The following is a 27,180-nucleotide window of genomic DNA, read 5'->3' as shown; positions in this document are numbered from 1 at the left end:
TTGTAATGGATTTTTATAGAATATAGTAAAATATATTATACAATAGAATTTGAATATGCTTAGAATAAGAGTTAGGATATATACCAGGGAAGAATATGAATGGAAACAAGTTGAGTAATAAGAGAGATTAGGGGTTGGAAAGCTGCTGGAAGTCAATAAGGGAGGGGGGAGGAAAGGGTGGGGGTCAGAATTAATTAATAGGGGATTGATTGTATGTATATTTCTTTTTAAAAATTTGGGCTCACCAATAAATTTTTTTTTAAAAAAACGATTTTGCCCATGTGCAGCCTGGCACCTGCAAGAGACCCTGTATATAAATTGAATGTTGTTGTTACTAGATAGAGTTGCTGACCAACAAACTTGGTATGGCAAACGTGACTCCTCTCTGCCATTTATGATTATCATATCTGGATAGTGAGGCTTGCTCACTTATATCCTGTTTTTCCTGCTTAATCTGGACCAGAATGGCTCGTCACATCGTTTGCCCCTCTGCTTTATCCTCACAACCGCCACCTTGTGGGGTAGATTAGGCCGTGAGATCACACAAGCCCAAGGCCATTTGACAAGCTTCTGTGGCAGAGCAGGGGTTTGAACGTGGTTGTCCCATGTCCTAGTCTGAACCTATAATCACTCCATCCCAACATCTTTCTAGAGAAGCATCTCAGGATTTTTAAAAAACACATTGCTAATACCCAAAGTTGAAGAACATGAAGTGCGAGCAAGGAGCACGGCCGCTGGGATAGGACATCTTGAGTGAGTATTGTACGCCGGTGGCCCGTTCTCCTGGGTTTTGCTGTCTGGGTGGCAGAAGCAATTTTTTTATTTGCTTCCTCTTCCTTCTACATCTCTACATCTTGGTCTGTTAATAAGCTGCAGGTCTAAACTTAGCAAATGCGCGGGTAAGGATGGCTGGGATGTCATGTTTGCGCTCCTGGCCTCCTCCTGTGCCGTAGGCTCCAGAGTGTCTAAGCAGGGACCGTGCAAGGAGCTTCGCTGTTGGGAGCAAAAAGAAGGGCACGTTCCTCGCCATGCGGAGTCCAAGCATTTGAAATATTAAATCAGATTGTTGTTCATTCCTTTCCTGGGTCTCGTTCTGCAAAAATGTGGTTGTGCAACTGATGCAGGTGCCTAGACCCACCTTGACGGCTCCAGCCGTGCTTCAGGATCTGAAAGACGGCTGAACCCTAACCCTAGATCATTCCAAAGGGGTGGCCGTGGTTGTCTGTGGCAGCGAAAATAAAACGGGCATCCATAGGCACCTTCAAAACAAACAAAATTTATTCCAGTGTAAGCTTTTGTGAGTCAGATGTGTGATTTCTGCTCATTAGCCAGACGAAGGGAGCTCGGACTTGCAAAGGCTCATGCTAGAATAAATTTTGTGATGCCGCTGGACTCCCGATTTATCCTAGCCCCTTGGAAGCTCCCTTACGCTGAGTCAGATGAACAGTCAGTTTACGTCAGGACCGTCTCCTTTGATTGGCCTTGCCTCTTCAGAAGCCAGGGACAGAGAAGGGCCTTCCCCCACACTAGCTATCCAAGAGTTCCTTCATTAAAAATACGCATTGGAGACACAAGGGCTTGGACATGCAAAGCAGGGGCTGTGCCTCATCCTTTTTTGTTGTTTTTGTAAGCATAAGCTAGACTAATGGGAAGGTGGGTTTTAGTGTGAACAGTAAAGAGCCCAGTAGCACCTTTAAGACTAACCCACTTTATTGTAGCATGAGCTTTTGAGAACCACAGCTCTCTTTGCCAGATGCATCTGACGAAGAGAGCTGTGGTTCTTGAAAGCTTATGCTACAGTAAATTCAGTTAATCTTAAAGGTGCTACTGGACTCTTTACTGTTTTTGCAACTACAAACTAACATGGCTAATATATTGTCGAAAGCTTTCACGGCTGGAGAATGCTGGTTGTTGTGGATTTTCCGGGCTGTATAGCTGTGGTCTTGGCATTGTAGTTCCTGACGTTTCGCCAGCAGCTGTGACTGGCATCTTCAGAGGTGTAGCACCAAAAGACAGAGGTCTCTCAGTGTCACAGTGTGGAGAAGATGTTGGCAGGTCATTTATATCTACTCAGGTAGGTGGGTTTGGGCTGAATCATGCTGTAAGAGTTTCCCAGGGTGTGGAATGCTAATGGCGGGAGGCTTCACTGTATCCTGAGGAGGTCCTTTTGCATATGGATTGGTGCTTGATATGCTAATCTTCTCTGCAGAGCTATTGTAGGATGTAGAGTATTTTGTTTGTAACATGGCTAACTCTTCTGGAATGTGCATCGTGTGTCTGCTGTGCCTATCCTCACTGGGTGTCTTTATTTACTTCATTTATACCCCACCGTTCTCCCCAAGGAAAACCCAAAGTGGCTTACATTGTTTTCCTGTCCTCCATTTTATCCTCGCAACAACCCTGCAAGGTAGGCTAGGCCGAGAGTGTGTGACTGGCCCAGGGTTACCCAGCAAGATTCCAGTGCAGAGCAGGGACTCACACCTGGGTCTTCCAGATCCTAGCGTGACTACTGTGTGAACTTTCTGATTTGGGGCGGGCTAGCAGTGTTAGGGAAATCAAGTGTGTGTTGCCGCTTCCACCACAGTGTCGGGAAATTGGTGACATCCATTGACATCATCATTCTCAGCGTCCTCCAGACAGAAGGACCTTTACATTCTGGGCGCTGCTGCTTGCTTGATCTCGTTCCCTCATGGCTTTATGATATGTCCTGGTAATAAAGATAAAATGTTCACTTGCTAATTTCCTGCTGTTCTCTCGTGTCCCCCCTCCTACTTTTTGTTCTTCAGAAATGTCCTTCAAAGACTTGTGCAAAACACCGAGGGAGCTGTGATGTCTGAAACTGCGTGGCAGGGCTGCTCTCTGAAGGTACGGCTTTTTATTTACAACTTCCCCCTCCCAGTAGATAGGAATGGCTTATGTTGGGCGGAGGTGGGGCGGGCCCTGGGGGATCTCTTCCAGCTTGTAGGTAGTTCTGCTGACTTTTTTTTTTTAAGCAAAGAGGTACTGTAGCAGGACGGAGCTTGTGTAATGGGCGAGGACTGCATTTTATTTTTCCCGAGAAGTTTTAGATTTTAAAATAGATGCCGCTCTTGTATTCCTTTTGGCCAGCCTTTGCAATTCAAGCTTTCAAACACTGCTGTGCCAATAATTCCCAAGCTGAGTTCTGTGGAAATATGCATCTCCCGTGAGTGCTGCCATGATGTGTGGGACACGTTCAATGAAAAAAAATCTTTTGTGGGCTCAAAGCAGACACCCACACCTTGCTTTATCTTTGCATACTACCCTGGGCTTGCCACCTTCCCATTTTCTGGGGGTGGATAGCTTTTCCACATCTCGGGTGCATCGAGTCTCATAGGATCATTCAGGTGTTCCAAAGGCAAAGAGAAAGCAGAATTTTCACCCTCCAAAGAGTGGGTCTGTTGTGTCTCTTTGTGAGTCACTGCCCTGGGCTTCTGTCCCCCTGATATGTGTGTGTGTGTGTGTCCATTCAGGGGGAGAGGGAATCTTTGCATCAGCAACTCTGTGCTTATTTTCCCCATGAGGGTCTTGTTAGTCAGACTTCAGAGCAACCGGTCCCAAAACTGAGAAGTCTTTGGTCAGACAGGCGCTCCCTCATAGCTTTGTGAGAAGCAAGAGGGATGGTCTTCAGGCCCCCAGTCTCAGCGATTCCGTCCAGAGTAAATGTATGAAAATCTGGCAAGAAGAGACTGTGTGAGTTAGTGCAGTCGCCAGGAATTTGGGGTGGGAGCAAGAGTTGTGCCTGGGGGAAATGTGGGTAGGTAAGCATGGGTGTGAGTCAAGAGTTCAGGCTTGTGGACAACCACGTGTCTAGTCATCTGCGCTGAGCGAGACTCTCGACTAGGTGACCAGGCAGGGAAGCATTTAAAACTGAAAGAGGGATTGTGGGTGATCGTGGTTGTCCCCACCACACCACACCCCCCCCCCCCAGCCTGCTGTGTTACCGCCATAGATATATGAATGGAGCTAGCAAAAATATAAGTAATTTTTGTGGATTTAGACAAAGGGTGCACTGTTGTTGTTTTTTTAATGATGGGGAGAATGTGTAGAGCAATATTCCAAACTTGAGCACAGCATACAAAGTTCCAGTTCTAAACGGGCAGACACCAGCAGAAAGAAAACACTGGAACGGGTTTCTGAACAGCGAGGCCAGCATTTCGCAAACCTCTGCTAGCTGTGGCATCCTTTTTTTTCCTGAAGAAAAATTAGAATACCCCCAAATGTAGAATATACGAGTCCGAATTATTTCCCTGCTGATGAGCCATTAGGACGCATGCCCAGGTCGGGGATCATACAGAGGCACAGCGGGGCGCATCTCAGTGAATGGTTCTAGGCCTGACTTGTGTAGAGGTGCAGCAAGGAGAATTCTCTGAGGAGGAGCCCTGGATTGGATCTTGTGGGTCTGATCTGCTAGTGGAGGAGCTTCCCCTGGTGCGAGGCAGGGGGAAGACTTCTTCTGCCAGAGGAAAGGCCTTTGTCTGGTGGAATGGATCCAATAGGATCTAACCCCATTCTTCTGCCTGAGGAGTATCTGAAGGCATCCAAGCACGTGGCGTGATTCCCAACCCTCTGTGGAGGCCGACTGCCTGGTTTTGGCCTGCCGTTCTTCCAGAGAGATGGAGGACTTCCTTCTCTCTGCGATGGGTTCTTGGGCTCCCAGGAGCCTTGACTTGATTTCCTTGCGTCTGTTCCTTAGAGCATGTGAGAATTGCTGCCATAGCGTTCAGCATTATTTATTTTCATTTATTTATTTTTATGTCCTTTATAGTCCACCTTTCTCACTGAGACTCAAGGCGGATTACAGAGTGTGAGATTAGTACAATCAGTAGCAAGGACAAGGGCAGGCATTTCCACACAGTGTCAAGGACATTTCCATAAACAATGTCAGAGGGTAGATGAATACAAGCTTACAAAGACATAGCATTAGCAAGGATCCATAGGGGGTTAAAGAATTGCTGAAACAGAACATAATCAATTCTAGGACTGACATTAGACAACATGAAGCACAGGTAGGTAGTACATAGGAGTACATATTTAAAGCAACAGATAATATGCAAGGCAACATAATGGTGAAGTCTATGGTTCCTAGCTCATTAGTGAAGCATCTGAGATCCCCTCCCTACAATATCTCCCTCCTATCTGAATAAAAAGCCTTTTTGAATAATTTGGTTTTGCGTTGTTTGCAGAAAGCCAGGAGCGTAGGGGCTCTCCTGACCTCCTCAGGCAGGCCATTCCACAGGGCAGGGGCCACCACAGAGAAAGCCCGTGTACAGGCTGCTGTTGATTTCACCCATGTGCAGGGCGGCACCTGCAAGAGACCCTGTTCGGATGAGCGAAGCCACCGTGGAGGGACATAGGGAGGGAGGCAGTCCCGTAGGTACGTCGGACCAAGGCCATAAAGAGCTTTGTATGTAATAACCAGTACCTTGAATTGAGCACGGTAACTGATAGGTAGCCAGTGGAGTGACTGTAGGATGGGCTAGATTCATTTTGACCGAGCTCAGGGGTCATAGTTTAACCTAGCTCAGGGGTCATCCGCTCAGCATGCAGAAGGTCCCAGGTTCAATCCCCAGCACCTCCAGTTAGAAAAATCTTGCCGAGTTGCTAGATTTTACCAGCAAAACGGGGTACTATCCTGGCTCGGTACATGCAAGGCAACTTCATACGCAGGTATGTCTTGCTCCGTTGCTGTAACAGATTATACGATGTATTCCAGCACTGATATAAGAGGAGCAACAATATCTATACAAGGTGCCAGCAGTGGCTGTCTGAGTGGGGGAACCCTTGAAAATAATACCGTTTATAGTACTGAATATCGTTTATAGTACTGGCATTTAGATCAAGTGACACTTCAAATTAGTCGCACAGTCTCCTCTCTATGGCAAGCAGATTCATCCAGTTTGGAGTTTCCGAAGTATTTGGCTTTTCTCTGGCTTTAAAGAACTGGTGGTAGCGGTCCCCAGTGGACTCGAGAAGAGGGTTTGAGTCAGGGAGTTGGAGTGCAGCCAGGAGCCAGAAGTGTGTCTAGCGTGAGGCTGGGCAATGCTATGATCCAGGGACTCAGGTTACCGATTAGAGCTCAAAGAGCTCTATCAGCAGCCACAGAGAAGGGAATGCGTGGAGAGCAAGCGCCAAGGAATAGATGTCTTGGGCCACAATGACAGCCAGTGTCTTGCCTGATGCCTCGGAGGTCTGTCCAAGTGCTTCCTGTATTTTGATTTTGGCTGTGAAGGTTGTGTTGTGCGTGTTACGTGCCGTAAAGTTGCCTCCGACCTATGGCGACCCTATGAAGGAAAGACTTCCAAAACGTCCTATCATTAACAGACTTGCTCAGATCCTGCAAACCGGGGGACGTGGCTTCCTTTATTGAGTCAAGCCATCTCATTTTAGGTCTACCTCTTTTCCTACTGCCTTCCACTTTTCCTAGCATTATTGACTTTTCGAAGCCTTGGAAAAACGAATATCGAGATTCTCAGGATGACCAATTGCGCCGTAGCCACGCTGTCAGTCCTGGGGGACCCTTGGGTGAGCTCTTCCACTCCTTCCGGATCTCTCCAGCCTCCTGCAAGTGAAATGGGGAGGAGGAGAGAAGAGCCATGTGGCCTGTTCACACTGAGTCTTGCTCAGAAGAATGAACCAAACCCTTTCTTAACGGGTCATCTAACTACACACCCGGAATCCAGGCCCCCCTCCAATGTTTACGCTTCTATTATTTGCTCAGGGCTAAACCAGACATGTGAATGAACTTCGTGTGGGAGAGTAACCCCTTCAGGAGGGGTTTTGAGAAGGCAGCCCCTCATTCTCGAAAGGGGTTGAATGTGCTGGGGGGCTAAGAGAACGAGAGTCCCAAAGAATCTTAAAAGTTAACACAGAGCACACCACACCCTCTTAACTACAACCTTGGCACTTCTGCCGGAAAAGAACTGAGCCGATCTGACTGCCACAGTGTGGCCAGTAGCTCGTTCCAGTGCCTGAACCACGTGTAGCGTTTTGTTTTATCCGTGCGGGGATTGGTGAGCTCCTGGAATGCTTCCCGTAGTGGTGGAAATGCTGCTGCTTCGTATGTGTCATCCTCGCAGCTTGATTCAAGATAGCCTTGCAAGCCAAGCTTGGATTCCTGGAAAGATTTGGTCTCCTGGGGTCCAGTAGTCATGTGGACGTTGTACTCTGCCCAAATATTTTCATCTATTGGAGGGAGAACCCAGGAGCCGCCCTGTCGATGCAAATTTTACACTAGATTTTAGGGGAGCATGTTGGTCATATTTTAAAACTTTTAAATTTATTTACGTTATTTATGATCCACCATTCTCACTGAGACGCAAGATGGATTACGCAGTGTAAGTCAATACAGTCAATAGGATGGGGCGTCCAGTAAACAGCGCAATAGGAATAGAATTGCAGAGATCTGAAACAAAGCGTAAGTATTAACATGACATGTTAACAACATAGAATTTACACACAGTAGGCTGATATATACAGCAACAGATAGCACATACTGTACACAGTAGTATAGGCCACAGTTCCTTTAAGAAAGCATCTTTCCGAACCATTTCGTTACAGCAGTGTTTCCCAGCCTTTTTTTCCCATGAACCCCTAAATTAATTTTTCAAACACAGATACAGTACAATGAAATAACCACAATATTTTGAGGGCTATTTGGAATTCTTTGTGTTATTTCAGAATCTTTATTGATTTATTCCCCAATTTGTCCTGCAGAACCCTGGTTGGAAAAACTTGTGTTATAGTCTAGCCCTGTTGCCTGTGAAAAAAAAACAGCCTCCTGAATAAGTCAGTTAATTCATATTAGCAGTGTGGGGCTCGAGATCATTATGAACCCCCTTAAATTTATATGATATGAAGTGTATGTAATGTGCCTGCTGTCTGCTTGAGGTAGTAACTTGGGGGGGGGGCGTGGAGCTGGTGGATTGGTGGTCTTTGGGGATTGTTCCATTGTTTCCCAGCACCGTGAGCTGCCCTGAGAGCAAGCACAAGGAACTATCTCAGCACCGGGGCAGATTAAAAGATACGGAGTTTTTGTACTAACTGTATTCGGAGGCCCTGCATCTCCGATCCATACAGCCACCTTACAGCAAAGCACGGCCTACACAATGGTGCTGAGTAAACTTTGGAACAGTGCTAGTTTTGAACACTGGACGTTGTGTGGCTGTTCCCCTATCCTCTCTAAGGTCCTTTCTGGGTCAGACCCCAAGTCATCCGGTGCCTTGTTGGAAATGGGTCTTGGTCTTCGAGTTGTAGAATGGGCCTTGCCCAGCTCCCTTTCTGAAGTCACCATAAGTAAAAATCGCGAGGGGGCCAGGCTGAGGTGTCATTCATGGGCCTTGGCCTTCAGAACCTGGTGCTATCAGCATATTCAAGGTCCCAATTCAGAGTTGACAACTCAACACCAGGCTGCACTGTTTCTGCCCCAAAAACTGAGAATAGATTGGAAGGGACCAGCTGTTTATTGTTGTATCTTCTGTGCAGCCCCACATGGGACCTGCGCATGCGCAAGCCTGCGCATGCGCAGGTCCCACGTGGGGCTGCACAGAAGAATATTCAATGAACAACAGTTACAGATAAGTGGGACCCTTTTTTCTAGGACTTTTGTGCAGTACCTCAAGCTTAGTGGAAAGTAGGTTTGGAGGTATTCTGCGTAGCTTCCGTTTAGGAAAAGTGAGAGAGTTTCTAGTCCTCATAGCTGCGGGGATGCACTTGGTTATAAAAGTTGCTCCTTGTGAAATTGCATCTTGTGATGGGGCTCAGCGGAGCTTTCAGTGGTCAGTGGTGATACGGGTTTTCCGGGAAAACAATTTAAAGGTTTCATTAGCATTAACCACATTCGTACAATATTAGCAAAGGAAGATAAAGACACCCTGTACCGGTGCTGGGGCTTATCCGTGCTTCTGACAATTGAGTTGCAGCACAACAGCTACCGTTAAACAGACTATCTTGACGTATGTAGGGTGGAAAAGTTTCCACCTCACATCACTGGTGGTCAGAAGGGGGGACTTCAGAGCCTGTGGTTACTTCTGCACACCAGCGATTCTCTATGCAGCTGTCGTATCAAACCAAGTTTGGGAAGGACCTGAGCAAAGTGGGGCAGGAGGGGAAACTGGAAAGTGGACGACGGCTTGATAATATTGCGTGGATGCTCAAAAAAGAGAAAAGACAACTGTTCTTCTTTGGCAGCCGAATTGAAGCAAAGCCTCTGTGTAGGAGCCATCTTATTTTTTTAGTTATTTAGGAGCATGGAGCGTCCTGTGCAAGCTTTCATTCAGAACCTCTGTGATCCCCCTGCCTGGTGCTTCTGGTCTCTCTAGGTGAGCGAGCTCTTGACAAATCGTTTGCAAAGGGGGTAGTTAAATTCCGTAACCTGCTGTTTGGGACAAGCTTTGCCAAAAGAAAGGTTTGCACCTGAGGGTGGGGGGGACGGGGCAGTCAGGAACAGATTCTGGGCCCAGTTTGTGCAACGCGCAGATGCTCCCTGTGCCACCAGATCCTGCAGCAGTTTTTGTAATTCTGGGTTTCGGATAGCCCCCATCATCCCCATGGTAACAGACTGATGTCACAGCCTCAAGGACCGCATGATTTCACTGCCTGAGGATGCGAAGGACCTTTTTCCTCAGGGGACGGAGCAGAAGGACCTTCGCTAGCGAAAACTCCAGCAAACGGGTACAAGCTCCGCAGAGACACTTTCTGCCCCGAATGAGAACGTGGTTTGTGATGTGCAAAAGGCGAATGGGGGAATCCACGGCTTTCTGCCTGTTGACCTTCCTTGTAGGGCTGGCTGCTCCGCTGAAGGTATCACTTTCAAGAAGGGATTTATTCTACCGGAGGGAGAATTGATCCTTCTCTAGCATTTCAGCCAGCTTCTGTAGAACTTTCCAGTGCTTCATTCTGCCCAGATAGACTCGTTTGTTCTCCAGAGCGTGCTTCCCCCTCCCTTCCCTTCCCCTCCCCTTTTCCCTTTTTATTTGTTAGGAAAGGGAACGCTCTCCTGCCCTCTGCTTTACGGTCACATTTTCCTATATCCCATTAACAGATTCCAAGATTGTCGAACAGGGTCCCCACCCATTTAATTTGGCTGCAACCTTTTGCTCCCATGGAAGCCGGACCGATTGTTCTGAAATCCTTGTGTATATGTGCTTTGGCACAGCATGAAGGTACCTCCAGTCACGCTGCCCATTGTTGGCTTGCAGAAGTAGCTGCGAATGAAAAGGGTGCAGCCCCAGGGCAGTAAAGATAATAGACCTCTCCCCGCCCCCGCCCCTTCTTCTTTTTCCATTACAACTTCCCAGGAGCGGTTCCTTTTTTCTGCTCTCGTCTTTAGCATTTGCGTGCGGCGGCTTTTGCCGTTGCTTGAAACCCTTGCATGTTTTCCCCACTGTCTTACGGCTGGTTTGTGATCTCTTCAGCATCGACTCTGCATTTCTTGCATCTCTATGTGGGTCAGCTCAGGAAGTTGCCCCAACCCGCATTTGCGTGTTTTTCAAGAGTTCGTCAGAAGAGCTTTATTGTTTTCAAGAGAAGTACGTTCTCACCGAAACTGACCGCTTCCTTCAATCTGGAGAAAAACATCAGAGCGCTAAACTTGGTGTGGAAAGTACAGTCCTTCTGGAGTTGCAAAGCTCATGCCGCGGTTTCTTCATAGGTGCCAACTCTCAGGGAGGGCTGGGGATCTCCAAGTATGACAACTGATCTCCAGATGACATAGATCGGTTCCCCTGGAGATAACGGCTGCTTTGGTGGGGTAGACTCTCTGGCATTATACACTGTTGAGGTCCTGATCTCCAGGAATTCCCCAGCCCGGAGTTTGGCAGCCGTAGCCTTGGATCACTTGGCAAAGCCAGCTAGGTGCTCGCTAGCTCGCCTGGAGTGAGTAGCAGTTTCTTCCAGGCGCAGGTAGCTTGGCAACTTGGAGACATCTGCCAGGGAACTGGTCACTTTGTGCGTGGGAGATGGGGAAAGTCTTTGCTACAATCCGGTATCTGTGACATAGTGGTTGGGCTGTGAATCCGCACTCTGCTGGTTCAAATCCCACTACTGCCATGAGCTCAGTAGGTGGCCTTGGGTAAGCCACTCCCCAGCTGTATTGTGGGGATAATAATAACACTGATTTGTTCGCTGCTCTGGGTAGGGCACTAATCTTGTCTAGAAGAGCAGTATATAAGCGCAGTAGTTGTAGTTGTAGTAGTATCTGACTGCTGGAATTTCAGTGCTAATGTAGGTCTCTGATCCTTAAGTTGATCAGGCTGGTTTCCAAAGAACAAACAAACAAAAATCCTCAACAAGAAACATGATTTTCGTTTTTTAAAACAAGCAAAAGCGCCTCTGGGTTCCACAGGGTGCTTCGGAATCTGTGCTGGAACCTGGATAATTCCCCCTCCCAATGGGTCTGTCTGGCTTGGCGTTATCTACTTCAGCTGGCTCCCCGGGGTCTTGGGCTGAGAAGAGTCTTTCCCAGCCAGTCTTTGTTCAAGTTTGAGGGCTGGGGGGGCGGGGGGGAGGCCTGCAGCAGGCCACGTCACTTCCCAGTTTATAAAAGAAACTTCTTATTGCAAGCATACTTGCCCTGGAAGGCAGGAAACCATAGAAGGTTTCTTAAAAGGAAGGGAGTGAGTAGGGGGGGGGTGTTATTGGATCTACGAGTGGTATGTGCCTGTAGGAGGAGGGTGATGCCCAAAATTGCATCTTTGGCCCCGTTCTGCTGTAACCTCTAGGACAACCAAATGAATATCAAATGATGCCATCAAAATACAGAAACTGATAGTTTCTCTCCGAGTAAGCAGCATGCTAAGCACTGTGTTAAGCAACACAGAATTTTACGTCCTGTGGTTGACACAGGAAGCTGCCTTAGCTGAGTTGGACCATGATCGGCGGCTCTCCCCAGGTCTCTGCAGAGTGCCCCCCCACACACACACTTTCTCACCTGAGATCCTGAAAACAGTTGCCGGGGATTGATCGCTGGGACGCTTCTGCGTTGCAAAGCCTCTTTTCTGCCCCTCCCAAACTTCTTGCAAACTGTGAGTACGTTTCTTTTGTCTGTGAATCGGTAATGAAGGAAGTATTTCTGGGCATTCATACGCTCAGAGACAATCCTAGGCTGCATTCAGACATGGCCAATATAGGAGCATGGCCTGTTACCGTGTTCGCACACTCCTCCACCTTTCTTCTCAGGGGCAGAGCAGGATTAAAAGCGTCCTGCTTTCTGAAGTCAAACTCCAGTTGGCCCTCGTGCTCGCTTGCAGGAATCTGGGCCACTTGGAGTCTCAGTTGAATTATTTGTTAAACCTCATTCATACTCTGCCTTTCTCCCGAACAGGGAGCCAGAGGAGCTTACCTAGTTCCTCTGTTTTATCCTCGCAGCAACCTTGTGAGGTAGGTTAGGCTGAGCACGTGTGTGTCTGGCCCAAGGTCATCCAGTAACCTTCCATGGCAGAAGATTCGCTGCCTTTCAAACCTCCTAACTGCAGCGGAAGGGTCGATTATGCAGCAAACATTTTTAAGGTGATAATGCAAGATAAAGGGAAATGATAAAGGTTGACTTCCTTGCAAGTTACGGTCTCTTGGTTGTCTTCTGAAGTGTGGAGTTTTAATTTTAGTGTGGAGCAAAAGTACGTTGGCACCGGATGAAGCTGTTCTTTGTTTCTACGACCCCTTGAATGACAGGTATTTTGAATCGCGATAAAAATGTAGGGCTCAGTGCCGAGCCATTATTGTCAACAAAAGTCACGTAGTGTGATGGAGAAAAAGGAGACGGGATTGTGCTGCGGCCTCACCTGTTCGATTACAAAGGCTGTAAAGATTTTTATGTTTCCTTGTGCTTTTTCACTCTCTTTTGTTAAAGAGGCAGCATCCTGGTTTAGTTGCATTGATAATTCCTCTGGCGGTTTGGTTCCTTGCGTTTTATGGCTATATCGGTTCCTGTATTAATGAATCTACAATGCTCGCCTGGTGTAAGGGTCATGGCAAGACACGTTTCCTCAAGTCTCCGCTGAATTTGCCAAGCTTTATTCAACGAGTTTAGTATCATAATCTTACGATGGACTTCCTATGAAGGTCTTGGTCCAGAATAAGGCACTACAACAATAAATCCCTCCCAGGCTAGAATTCCTCCGCCCCCCCTTTCCTACTGCGAACTGTGTGTACAGGGCCTTGAAGCCTCCAAGGCCACAGAGACTCTTTTCCCAGCAGGTTAGTGAAAACAGTCAGCTCATGGGAACCTCCACCTCTCTTCCTTCAGGCACGGTAATGGCAGGTGCTAGCCTCTGACACCTGGCCTCGGCCAGGGTCAGGGCCTTCTCGGTGGAACTCTCTGTCTGTGGAAGCCAGAGCCCAGCAAGATTTATTCTCCTTCTTCCGGGCCTGTAAGATAGAGATGTTCTGCCAAGCATGTGGCTGAGGTTGGGGCGTGGGCGATCGCCTTTTTGCCAGTCTCCTGTTGAGGGGGGAATGCAGCCTCCTCCTCCCGATTGTCTGCCGACTCACCTAATGTGTATACCATCTCCTACCCCATGAGATGTATTGGGTTTGGCATATGGGCCGCGGTATGGAATTACTGGCTTCTTGTACTGACTCTTAGGTTTTAATGTGTTTTTGTGTGATTTTTTTAAATTGATGTTACCCACTCTGAGCCCACTTGCAGGGAGAGCGGGTTATAAGTGTAATTAATAACAACAACCACAGTTGGCTTAAAGATAAACTTTAGTTATGTGGATACTTGGAGTGGGGGGGGGGATCTCATTCGTATGCTTCTATCTTTCATCTCTTCCCATCTCATCTTTCTTCCATCCTTCTATGGCTTTTCCGCCGTGTCAGTTTCACATCTTAAGTTCAACCCTCCCCCCTTTTGCTTATAAATTTCATAAAATGCAATTAATGTACGCTGGTAATGTGCTATCATTTTATTCATAGAATTTGCATCTTGCCTTCATCTGAGCATAGAGCAGGAGTCACTGGGGGAGGTGATGGGGGGAGAGCTATGAATTTCCTGCACTGTGCAGGGGGTTGGACTAGATGACCCTTGGTGTCCCTTCCAGCTCTCTGTTTCTACGTTTCTAATAAATAAATAGTGCCCAGTGGCTTACAGCAAATTAGAAGCCATCCATAAAACAGCTAATAAAAAACCAGGCAGCTTAAAATGACCATCCAGACCTCAAACATTAATTAAAACAGCAGAAGCATCAAAACAATGTGCCTGTCAAGTAGCAGGCATCAGAGAGACTTAACTCAGCAGAAGCTCATTAGCTTTCAACTGCCTCTGGAGACAGGCTCCTTAACCCAACATCTGCTGTGTCAACATTTTGATCTACGGAGCTCAGAGGCAGTGTTCATGGTTCTTCCCTACTGTCTTTTATCTTCTTAACAACCCTGCGAGGTGCCCTGGCCTGGATAGCCCAGGTGAGCCTGATCTTGTCAGATCTCAGGAGCTAAGCAGGATCAGCCTTGGTTAGTAATTGGATGGGAGACCTCCAGAAAAGACCAGGGTTGCCGAGGCGGGCAATGGCAAATCACATCTCTTAGTCTCTTGCCATGAAAACCCCAACAAGGGGTCAGCTATGACTTGCCAGCTTTCTCCACCGACAACCCTGTGAGGTAGGTTAGGCTGAGAGTGCAGTTAGCCCAAGGCCACCTCCGTAATATTCACCGATGACTGGGTATTTTAACCTGGATCTCATTCTTTTAATATTATCCTGCTGTTTTTCTCATATCTAAAGATGAGAATTTGGGGATGTTAGTGAATGAAGAGCCAGATGAAAAATCTCAGGATGTTCTGGAGTCTGGGAATAAAGCCCTGTGTACCCAGTTTCCTTGCTTCCATTGCCACGGAAGCGTCAGAAGATCTGTGGTGTGGGTACAGGTAAGGGCGTGTGGGTGGAGGCAGCCCTTCAGGGTTTAAAGGTCACCACCAGCACTGCTGAAATTGCTGGGAAACAGACAGGCAGAGTTAAGATCTCCTTTTGCCACCTATGTAATAACATTGGATTACGTCTAAAGCCTCTATGAAGGGAGCAAGCTTGCAAGAAACTTATTTTTTTACTAGTGTCTTCCATTGACAGCCTGAGTCCCTGTAAAAGCCATTGCTGAGGGTCTGGGAACGTAGGCTGATTCCCCTTTCTTGTTGCATTGTTCTAGATGGTCCCCCGAACTTTCTTTGGGGAGCAAAAGGGGCTGTTCAAAGAACGGAAAACACTATGAAAATAATATAAAGTTGAAGCCTGGGATCCCGCTCAATATTAAGAAATGGTTATAACAATTTCAGAATCATTAAATATTGTGTTCTGTTTTCCTCCAGACGTACTAGGTATATCCACACTTTGTGAAACAGTTTGCACTATGGTGGGGTGTGTGTGTGTGTGTGTGTGTTATCAGTTGACTTCCTATTGAGGAATCATTTTCTCTGAAATCGACAACAAAAAAAGAGAGAAAAGCATTTTGTCCTTAAAAGAAATACATGGGAATTGAATAATACTTTGTAACCACGACGGACAGGCCTGCGTGTTTGAGAAGTGATTTTTCTCCCCAGTGTGAGCTGGCGGCTGCATTCTTTCATTCCTCCGAGAGCCTTTCCAATTCTGCTGGATGGGATGTGGCTCCAGTCACTTCTCGGATACTTGTCAGCGTGAGTTTGGGAGGGTCTGTTTTTAGCGGGGGTGATAAGACAACAATAACCCCCAGCTGTAAGCGAGTCAGTGCTCTAATATCAGCGCTCGGAAACAGGGCCAGGATAGTTCGGAATAGGGGCCGGGGAGTGCCTTGCACTCTCAAACGCTCTTGGCGGAGGAAAGTTTGACTCTGTGGTCTGAATTCTTCTGGAACGTAGGTGCAATGAAAATGCATGTTAGCTCAATTCCGGATATGGGAGAGGTTTTAAAGGGGGAGAGAGGCGGCGTCCCACAGCCATTCTGGGAGGGTTAAACTTGGGATCTGCCTTCCTTTTCCAGGTCCCTTAATTCTCTCCTTCCCATTTCTGCAGGTTCTTGTTCTGATGGCTGCACCCATCTTGGCCACCCCAGCCAGTAAGTTTAGCCGCATCCAAATTTTGCAGTGCTGGAAATGTGTCAAGTCAGCTCTTTAGCTTGGAGAAACGACGACTGAGGGGTGACATGATAAGAGGTTTACAAGATTATGCATAGGATAGAGAAGGTAGAGAGAGAAGTCTTTTTCTCCCTTTCTCACAATACAAGAACTCGTGGGCACTCAATGAAATTGCTGAGCAGTCGGGTCAGAACGGATAAAAGGAAGTACTTCTTCACCCAAAGGGTGATTAACACATGGAATTCACTGCTGCAGGAGGTGGTGGCAGCTTCAAGCATAGACAGCTTCAAGAGGGGACTGGATCAACATATGGAGCAGAGGTCCCTCAGTGGCTCTTAGCCACAAGGTATAGCTGGAACTCTCTGTCTAGGGCAGTGATGCTCTGCATTCTTGGTGTTTGGGGGGGCAATCAGTGGGGGGGCTTCTAGTGTCCCTTCTCCTCTGGCAGACCTCCTGAGGACACCTGGGTTTTTGGCCACTGTGTGACACAGAGTGTTGGACTGGGTGGGCCGCTGGCCTGATCCAACATGGCTTCTCTTATGTTCTTATGTAAGCATGACCAGCAGCTTAGGTTTTTAAGGGGAGGGGGGGTCCGTTTTGGTTTTCTTTTCCTGCTTACAAGTACTGCCAGATACAGTCTTTTATGTCTTTGAGAAATAGGGAATCTTGGCCTTGATGATTACTTAGCATTTACATAGATAGCACTTTTAGCGTACTGTCACAGTAATCCTTACTCCCCTGTGAGCGAGGCCAGTGTATGATTATCTTCCACGTACCCCCCCCCCCCGCCCCCCAGGAAAGTCTTGAGAATTTGCCAAAAGCTTCCTGGTGAGTTTGGGGCTATGCAGCCCTTTCACTATCTCACTGTGTAGCTGATTTTGCTTCTCAGCTCAACCCCCTGATCTTTCTGAAGGGATTTGAGCTGAATCTCTTAGTCTGAGTCTCAAAAGAACTTGATGGCTTTTTGAATGGCCCATCAGCAGGGGCCCATGAACAGAAAAAGGCTTAATTTGAATTTCCACCTTGGACCTCCTTGATAACTCAGCAGACTTCCCTGAGAGTAAGTGTAAGGAGACCCAATGTTAGCTGAGAAGCGTAGTTTAAAAAGACAGGGCTGGTGGAGATCGTTCCTCAGAGGGTTTGTCAGTTTCATCTTCGCCTCCCTGAAGGCTCTGTCAGTTTCACCTCTTCTGTCTAAAACTGTGTGGGATGGCAACCAGAGGGCAGCCAGGAATGGAAATGGGCTGGAGCTGCCTTCCAGAGCCGGGTTTGGACCTGGAAAGGTTCTAATGGGCTGAAGATTCCCTTCTGGCATTTCACAGCCCCTTCACGCAGCTCCAGTGTATGGCAAAGCCTTTGCCCTGCTGCCGGCTCTGTCTTTTTAAACTACCCTTCCTGGCTAACATTGCATCTCCCGACTCATGTTCTTCATGTGTCAGATGTCTCGTGTACAGAGACACTCTGAGACTTGAATGCAAATGGCACATTGTGCCTTAGCTGTGCCTTGACTGGATCAAGGTCCTCTTGAGATTAGCCAGATAACTCAGCCTCAAAGTTTGCTGGCTCCTTGTGCAGAAAGTGGTTTCGTGTACATGGTGGTTTGTGTGGTGTTTTGTGTGCTGTCATGTGTGACAGTTGCACATGTGTGCTTGTGCATGAAGTTAAGGAGCCAAGGGCTGAATTCCATGTATAAAGTTTAATACTCTCCTGGATTTCTGCCAACGATGCAAAATTGAATTTTTCATTTTTTTTTTTACTTAGAAAGAAGGGTATACTGTAGGGAGGTGATCTCAAAAGAGATGCTTTACTAACAAGTTAGGGACCACAGACTTCACCACTAGGTTGCCTTAGGTCCCATCTGTTGCTTTAAGTATGTGCTCCCCTGTGCTTCAGGTATGACCCTACTGGGTAGTTCTGTGTTGTCTGATGTCAGTCCTAGAATTGCTTATGCTCTGTTCCAGCATTTCTTCAGCTCTGCATTGGATTTTTGCGAATGTTGTGTCTTTGTAAACCTGCATTTATTTATCCTATGGCGTTGTTTATTGAAATGTCCTTGATATTGACTGTACTAATCTCACACTATGTAATCCACTTTGAGTTTCAGTGAGAAAGGTGGACTATAAATGACATGAATAAAAATAAAATTCATTCATTAATAGTGCGTTTATGGACTCATAATGATAAGCATGCAGGTGTTATATGTGGGTTTGGTGACGCTTCCTCTACAGAAAGGCATAGGAATAATAACAGAATGTTCATATACCGCCCTTTTGGACTGATGAGTGCCCCACTCAGAGCCGTGAACAAAGTTCGTGTTGCTATTATCCCCACAATCCAGCTGGGGAGCTGTGGCTGAGAGGGTGGCTTACCCAAGACCGCTAGCAGAGTTCATGGCAGTAGTGGGAGTTGAACCAGCAGAGTGCTGATTCGCAGCCCAGCCACTTAACCACTATGCTACAGTGGCATATGCGTGGAAAGTTAGTGTTTTCATTATCCCCACAATGCAGCTGGGGAGCTGGGCTGAGAGGAGGGATTTACCCGAGGCCACCTGCTTAGCTCATGGCAGTGGTGGGATTTGAACCAGCAGAGTGCTGATTCGCAGCCCAGCCACTTAACCACTATGCTACAGTAGCATATGCCTGGAAAGTTAGTGTTTTCATTATCCCCACAATGCAGCTGGGGAGCTGGGCTGAGAGGAGTGATTTACCCGAGGCCACCTGCTTAGCTCATGGCAGTGGTGGGATTTGAACCAGCAGAGTGCTGATTCGCAGCCCAGCCACTTAACCACTATGCTACAGTAGCATATGCCTGGAAAGTTAGTGTTTTCATTATCCCCACAATGCAGCTGGGGAGCTGGGCTGAGAGGAGTGATTTACCCGAGGCCACCTGCTTAGCTCATGGCAGTGGTGGGATTTGAACCAGCAGAGTGCTGATTCGCATCCCAGCCACTTAACCACTATGCTACAGTAGCATATGCCTGGAAAGTTAGTGTTTTCATTATCCCCACAATGCAGCTGGGGAGCTGGGCTGAGAGGAGGGATTTACCCGAGGCCACCTGCTTAGCTCATGGCAGTGGTGGGATTTGAACCAGCAGAGTGCTGATTCGCATCCCAGCCACTTAACCACTACGCTACAGCAGCTCAGGAGAAATGTGTGTGAGCCAGCTGTTAGCAACAACTCTTTGCAAAGGCACGTCTCTTCAGCTTCGGCAGTTGAATGAACATCGAGCGTTCTTGTTCATCTCTTTCAGTCCCATGACCTCAGTCCCACGAATCCTGTTTGATTTCCTCCGAGGTGTCGTTCCATGCGAAGGGGGTTGTTGGATAGCAGGGGAATAAGCAGACAAGCGGCATCCCAGGGGCAGGACATGAAGGCGTTGCCCGGCCTCTGCTGGCTTCCCCTTTTGGTCTGCGTCGTTCTGCGATTTCAGGCTTATTCTCTGCAGCCACAGAAACGTGCTGTCCTTTAAAGAAATGGAAAATTTGGGGGTTTTGGGAGGGGTTGCATATAACCGCCCCCTCCCCCAAGCTGCATAGCTGTAAATCATTTCTGCACTTTCACCAAGCACGTAAGGGAAGATGTTGCAGCACATTGCCGGAGCAACCGCAGCTGTGTCATGCTGCTCGAGCGCCGGGGAGGTTGTTGGCACGCTGGCTGGGAATTACGTGGAGAATGCCGAGAGTGGAGCTTTGGGGAATGTTCTGTCTCTCCTATGGCATGTCTGTTCCGTGAGTCAGCGCAGCAGCCAGCAGGACAGGCGGCCAGAATGAGGCAGACCGACCTCCACAATTGGGATTCAGTGCGGTCGGCAGGTGGCTTGCCGTCCGTCTCCATTAACCGCGCCATTAATTCTCCCTCCTTGTGTTGCTGCATGCTGTTCTTTTTCAGTTGCTTTTAATCACTGTGTTCTTAACGCGGCTTGATGGTGGCAGGCTGCCTCGCAGGCCCTCCCGAGTGGAACAGGCTGGAAGGGCAGGAAAGAAGACTTCATCCGTGTTCGTTTCCCAGCGGCCGTTTGCTGCCCATCTAGTCCGATCCCTGATCGGTTTTCCCTCCTTCTCAGTCCCTGCCTCGCTGAGCGCAGGGCGCTTTCTCCCATGTCAGTTTGGTGACTTTTGCAAAGCTCTTTTTGGATCGCTCTTACAAACAGCTGCTTTCTGTCAAGTCAGCCCTTCGACCCGGCTTCCTGAGGAGGGTCCCGTCTCACTGCCAGCAGCTTCCCCCAGCTCTGCAACCTTTTTAGGTAAAGATGGCAAGGAGCAAACCAGAGACTTTTTGGTGCTGTTTCGCCGAGCCCCTGCCTGTCCCCAAGTGCCCCGGGGGGGGGGCAGAAAAAGTTTTGCCTTTCCGAGCACCTGATGGGATCCTAATGGTTAGAGTGTTGGAGTAGGATCTGGAAAAGCCGGGTTCAAATCCTCACTTGGCTGTGGAAGCTCACTGGCTGACCCTGGGCCAGTCACCCCCTCTCGGCCTAGCCTACCTTACAGGGTTGCTGTGAGGACAGAATGGAGGAGAGGAGAATGATGGAAGCCGCTTGGGGAGAAAGGCGGGGTACAGATGAAGAAATAAACGAACCCTTCTGTTCAGAAAGAGTGACACCTATCAGAGGGTTTAGGGAGCCTCATTTAGGGTATTTCTTTGGGTGCTTTTCAGACTTTCACCTCCTCCCTGACTTTGCTTACGATTTGGTTCCATGTCCTCGGGGTGGAGCTAGGGCTGAAGGGAGTTGTCTGTGCCTGGCCATGAGCTGGGGGCCTTGACGTGCCTCTGTGATGTCTCCAGGTAAAATGTTTGTGTGCACAGTAGCAGGAGGTGAGCATAGGGTTCACAGATGAGCAAAGAGAAAGAAAGAGTAACTCGTGAATGATCCAAGACAGGATGAAACAGCCCGGGCATAAGAATTTCCCTCCTTCCTCCCCTTACTTAGCCTAAACATTTTGGGCTAGTTCTCCCTGAGTGGGTTGGTCTTTTATCTAGATTGTACAATTTCAGACTGCGAGTGGGGCTTGCATGATAGGCAACTCTTCTTTGGCACAAAAAAAAAAGTACAAAAAATTAGAAAACACGATGTCAAGAAGGAGGGGGTCTGATCTTCTCCCTGACCTGCTGATTTTTGTTTTACAGGCATGGTAAAAAAGTGTGCGTGCGTGTGCACGCGCGTGCCATCAAGTGGCCTCCCACCTGTGGCGACCCTATGAATGAAAGACGTCTAAAACATCCTATAGATAACAGAATGGGGATAGTTTGCATGCTCCACCTAGGTCCTGATATTAATTGAGCTGCGACAGTCTGGACCAACTGGAGTCTCCAAGCTGACCTATGCAGTCTAGTCATTACAGTAGTCTAGTCTTGATGATGTAGATCAAGGTGGCCAGATTGGCCGTGTCAAGGTAGGGGGCCACCTTCCGAGCAAAACCAAGTTGAAAGAAGACATTTTTTTTGCAGCTGCATTAAGTAGCTTTTCTGGCAACAATGCGAGATGCTGTATAACCCCAAGTCTGCAAGGGTCTAATCCTCCCCCTGACCTGCAGGTTTTTGCATATTCATTGGGAGGAGCTTTTTATGAGGTAACTCTCTTATTTCTCCTCCCCACATATAGTGTATATATATGGTTGTTGTGGATTTTCCGGGCTGTATTGCCGTGGTCTTGGCGTTGTAGTTCCTGGCGTTTCGCCAGCAGCTGTGGCTGGCATCTTCAGAGGTATAGCACCAAAAGACAGAGATCTCTCAGTGTCACAGTGTGGAGAAGGTGTTGGCAGGTCATTTATATCTACTCAGGAAGGTGGGTTTGGGCTGAGTCATCCTGTAAGAGTTTCCCAGGGTGTGGAATGCTAATGGAGAGAGGCTTCACTGCATCCTGAGGAGGTTCTATATATAGGTTCTATATATAGTCCAGACGCAGGTTTTAACTCTCTCCCCCAGTGCTCTGCAGGTTCTCCCTCTACCCTCAATCTGTTCTTTGCCCAAAAAATAAAATGCAAGAGGTGCAAAAACTAGGCTAGGCTATCACTTGGCACACTTAATGGTGAACCGTTTTATGCAGAACGAGCATTTATCCCCTGGACTCGTTTTCATCAATATCCAGCAAAGTTCAAAGGTCCGCAGTTAATACTGCAGAGGAGCAGCAGATTTTCCATGGCCTCTTGTTTTTTCTCCAGCTGTTTCTTTAATTAGTTTTCACTGGCATTATGTGCATGAACGGAAGAGAATTAAAAATTGTACCAATAAAGGATGAAACAGAAGCAACAAATGAGCAAATAAACAGCAGTATGAGGTTGCTATATGTGAATTAAACATTTCTAAATGGAATATGTTGATTCTAACACTCATCAGTAATTGTTGTAGTGATAAAATGGAAGGGAGAACCAAGCATGTTGCCCGTAGCATCTTGGAGGAAGGGCGTGGTAAAAAAATGTGTTGTCTGTGTTGTCTCATGTCAGTCCTAGAATTCCTTATGCTCCATCTCAGCATTTCTTCAACTCTGTATTGGATTTTTGCTAATGTTATAACTTGCATTTATTTACCCTATGGCATTGTTTGTTGAAATGCCCTTGATATTGATTGTACCACTCTCACATTATGAAATCTGCCATGAGTCTCATTAAGAAAGGCGGACTATAAATGTGCGTGTTACGTTGTGTTACGTGCCGTCAAGTGGCCTCCCACCTATGGCAACCCTATGAATGAAAGACCTCCAAAACGTCCTATCGTTAAAAGACTTGCTCAGATATTGCTAACTGGAGGACGTGGCTTTCTTTATTAAGTCAAGCCATTTCGTTTTAGGTCTTCCTCTTTCCTGATTGCCTTCCACTTTTCCCAGTATTACTGACTTTTCCAGAGAGTCTTGTCTTCTTATGATGTGACCAAAGTATAATAGCTTCAGGTTTGTCATTTTAGCTTCTAGGCAGAATTCAGGCTTGATGTGATCTAGAACCCACTTGTTTGTCTTTTGGCCATCCATAGTATCCGCAAAACTCTCCTCCAGCACCACACTTCAAATGAATCAATTTTCTTCTTGTCAGCTTTCTTCCTTGTCCAGCTTTCACATCCATAAATCATAATGGGGAATACCGTGGTTTGGATTATCTTGATCTTGGTTCCCAGAGAGACATCTTTATCTTTAAGGATCTTTTCTAGCTTCCTCACAGCTGCTCTTCCAAGTCTCAACCGTCTTCTGATTTCTTCATTGCAGTCTCCCTGTTGGTTGATGATGGAGCCAAGGAATAGAAAATCTTGGACAATTTCAATTTCCTCATTGTCAATTTCGAAATTGCGTAACTCCTCGGTAGTCATTACTTTTGTCTTCTTGATATTCAACTGTAATCCTGCTTTGGCGCTTTCCCCTTTAACCTGCATCAGTAGTTGTTTCAAGTCTTCACTATTTTCTGCTAGTAATGTGGTATCATCTGCATATCTCAGATTGTTAATGTTCCTTCCACCAATTTCACTCCACCTTCTTCTAAATCTAATCCAGCTTTCCTTATGATATACTCTGCACAGAGTTTGAATGAGTAGGAAGATAATCTACATCTTTGTCTGACACTTTTGCCAATTGGAAACCATTCTGCTTCCCCATAGTAGCCTCTTGTCCAGAGTACAGGTTGCGCATCAAAACAATCAGATGTTGTGGCACCCTCATTTCTTTCATCTATAACACACAGGCTGATTTTCTTCTGAAATTGCCTGGTATGTTCTAGTAGCCATCGTAAGTTTGCAGTGTGATCTCTGGTGCCTCTTCCTTTTCTGAAACCAGGTTGAACATCTGGCATTTCTCATTCTGTATATGGTAAGAGTCTTTGTTGTAAAATATCGAGTGTCATTTTGCTTGCATGGGAAATTAACGTGATAGTCCGATAGTTGCTGCACTCTTTGGCATCCCCTTTTTGATAGATCAATAAAAGCCAAATATCTCCCCCCCCCTTATAAATCAGGACACTGATGCCTTTGGAATAGGTGCCTAGTATAAAGGCCCATTCATTCTTCTAACAATAGGTATCCATGGAGCAGAGCCATGGAACTGACTGGAGACATGGGTATGCCAGGGGAATGTACTGTCCCAAGAAAGGGGGGGGGTGGATTGCTTGTTCTCCCTGCCTGCCATTAAGGGTCCCCCCTCCTCCTGTGGCCACAAGAAGAGCTGAGAAGGTCACCAGCCTCAAAGTTGCAAGACATCTGCTGTTTCTCCACACAAGGCTTTGTCTTGGGTGTAGAATTGGAGCTAAAACGGGCATCCTTATTTATCCTTCTGCTTGCTGGCTCCAAAGTGGCTTGGTAATGAGGAGATGACTCCAGGTCAGGAGATAGCTGAAGCCATTGGTCTTTTTGGAGCTGAGGGGGGAGACTGCCAGAGTGCCCCTCGAAAACAAATAGAGCATTTGGAGGTGTCCTTTTAGGGTCTTCTTTATTTCTCTCCAATGCCACCTTTCCTTCCTTCCTTGTGCCAGTCCACCTTGGGGGTCAGGTAGCAATTTTCCACAGGCCAGTTTGGCTTGGGAACCTGGAGGTGTTTTGCCACCTTCTGGGCATAGAGCAGGGGGTCACTGGGACAGTCGGAGTGGTGGTGGTGGTATTGGTGGTCCCCGGCCCCAGGGAGACCCGCCTGACCTTGAACAGAGCCAGGGCCTTCTTGGCCCTGTCTCTGACCTGGTGAAACTCTCTGACTAGTGAGACCAGGGCCGGGCAGGATTTACTATCTTTCCGCTGGGCCTGTAAGATGGTGATGTTCTGCCCTGCATATGGTTGAGGTTTGGCTGGACCTCTGCCGGCCTGGTAGAGGAGAAGTGAAGATCTGAGCCCTCCCTTGTCGTCCACCATCCGGTTTTCCCGATTGGTGGACTGTTTGCCTCCAACTAGCGAATTTGATTGCTGCTGTCTTGTATATAAACTGTGTTATACTTAACACTGCACTGTTTTGATACTGCTGTTTTAGGTTGTAAATTATGTAATGTTTTTATTTAATGTAATCCACCCTGGGCATGCTTTGCAGGGAGGGCAGAATAAAAATCTAAAGTAAATTAAAATGAAATAATACTTGGTCGTTTCCTGCATTGTGCAGGGGGTTGGACTAGATGACCCTGGAGATCCCTTCCCACCCTATGATTCTAGGACCTCCTCTGTTTTCAGGCTTAACATGTACAGCCATGTGGCCTTCAGCAGCCAACCCCAAAGAAGGAAATTATGAGGCTGTGGCTCATAATTTGATAGTTAATTCTGTAGCAGAAGATGGGCCCAGACATCACAATGAGAATAGAGCGACGCCATGGCTCAAGTCTCTTCTCTCTGTTATTTTCTCCAGCCCCATGATCATCGTGGTGGCGGCGTTCGGGGTTAGCTTTCATTTCCTTCTGTGCTGTAGCACAGCTAGTTCAGTGAGCCAGTTCCACGGCCTTTTGGAGGAAACCCGGCAATCTCTGCCCCTTCAGGTTAGAGGCTCACAAATTAGGCAAAAGTAAACAGCCAGAATCAAGCGGCAACATAAATGAAAGTTAGAAGCGCTCTGCCATTTGGGCTCTTGCTCTTTCCTGGCCTTCTGTGGGGTGGGGCTCTGCCATCCAAAACTTCCTTTGCAGACAGCATAAAACAGAAATATAACAGATACAAGCTACGAAGTATTTTTCCACACCTTCATCAAAAAAAAAAATTAAAACACTTTCTGTGAGATACAATAATACTTACATGAAAATCCATTTATATCCAAGGTTTTATATTCAGCATTTTGAATTACAGATTTAATAACGGACCCATTTACTGATAATTGTTCTCAGTAGTTCTTAGTTTTTAGTTTACGTAATCAAAAAAAGCTTTCCATTTTTCCTGACATTCTAGGATTGGCCTGTTGTGTGTGTATATAAGATGCTAGTTTTGCCATTGCCGCGTATTCATGTAGCTTATTTGTCCGTTCCGTCAAATTCTGCCTTCTGTTTTTGCTGCACGGACTACTCTCGCTGCTGTCACGTATATTTAAATAGACCGCGCTGTATCGACAATTAGAGGACTGGAGGTGCTCTCCCATTTCAGCACAATGCCTGTACGACCAGGTGACAGCAGGCTCAGGCACGACAAAAGAGAGCATTTCAAGCAACGGAATTTAGTGCTATGGGACGTGGTGATGGCCTGTATTGTAGGTGGTTTCGTAGAAGGAGAAAACATATTTATAGAGGGGGCTGTGAATACCAGAGGCAGCTGTTCTTATGCACCCTGGTCGGAAGAGTGTAGGAGCGCCCAAGTGATCTTGCCTCTGTTCTGGGGCGAGACATCCAGCCGCTTGCCTGCACCGAGTGATCTGTGGGTGCAGCAAGTATTATCTCTGCTTTTTGTAACTGGCCCACAACTGTGCTTGCTGATACTGGGCTAATTGTGTGTGTGTGTGTGTGTGTGTTGTGTGCCGTCAAGTCACCTCCGACCTATGGCACCCCTATGAAAGAAAGACCTCCAAAACGTCCTATCCTTAACTGTGTAGCTCAGATCCTGCAAACTGGAGGACGTGGCTTCTTGTATTGAGTCAAGCCATCTCGTTTTGGGTCTTCCTCTTTTCCTGCTGCCTTCCACTTTTCCTAGCGTTACTGACTTTCCCATCTTGTCTTCTCATGATGTGACCGAAGTACGATGGAAAGCGTGAGGGAAGGACAGCACAGGCCTGCAAAGATCCTTCAGCCGTTCAGCATAAGGCTGCTGAGCCTCTGGGGTCCGGAGAGAGTCGCCCTCTGGGCTCTGGGATCTCGGCTGCTTGTAAGAGGGCCTTGAGGGCCTTTGATATGTAGATACGGTTTGCTGGAAGCAGATGTTTAAATTGCATCCTTGATTTCTTTTTTAAAGTTCTGTAACTTGGGAAATTTCTGTTGAAAAGCTGGTTGTGAACCTCTCCAAGGAGATTCACCAAACAAAGAACGGAGCAGGGGTTGCCCCACGCAAACATTGCTTGCTGAGCTGTATGGATATTCTATCCCATGCTGACCCTCATACAGTAAATATTGTTAATAATAATAATCAGGCCTTTTTTTCTGGGAAAAGAGGTGGTGGAACTCAGTGGGTTGCCCACGGAGAAAATGGTCACATGGTTGGTGGCCCCGCCCCCTGATCTCCAGACAGAGGGGAGTTTAGATTGCCCTCCGCTGCGGCGTGGAG

The 27,180-nt window shown here is 47.3% G+C and overlaps 1 protein-coding gene across 2 annotated transcripts in view; it reads left to right on the top strand.

Annotated features, from left to right (window-relative positions):
• The window catches only part of FBXO34 (F-box protein 34), an 82,588-nt gene that overhangs the window by 41,436 nt on the left and 13,972 nt on the right, over positions 1-27,180 (top strand). Inside the window, exon 2 of one of the 2 annotated variants that reach the window (XM_054972841.1) lies at positions 2,787-2,865. The gene's annotated coding sequence lies outside the window, so the exon portion shown is untranslated. Of the gene's footprint in view, positions 1-2,786; positions 2,866-11,945; positions 12,042-27,180 lie in introns of those variants that run through there. The other variant, XM_054972842.1, reaches the window with a different exon arrangement.

Source organism: Eublepharis macularius, chromosome 2 (assembly GCF_028583425.1).
Source record: "Eublepharis macularius isolate TG4126 chromosome 2, MPM_Emac_v1.0, whole genome shotgun sequence".
Taxonomy (NCBI): Eukaryota; Metazoa; Chordata; class Lepidosauria; order Squamata; family Eublepharidae; genus Eublepharis; species Eublepharis macularius.
Note: the sequence above shows the minus strand (reverse complement) of the source record. Positions and strands in the feature narration are given on the sequence as shown.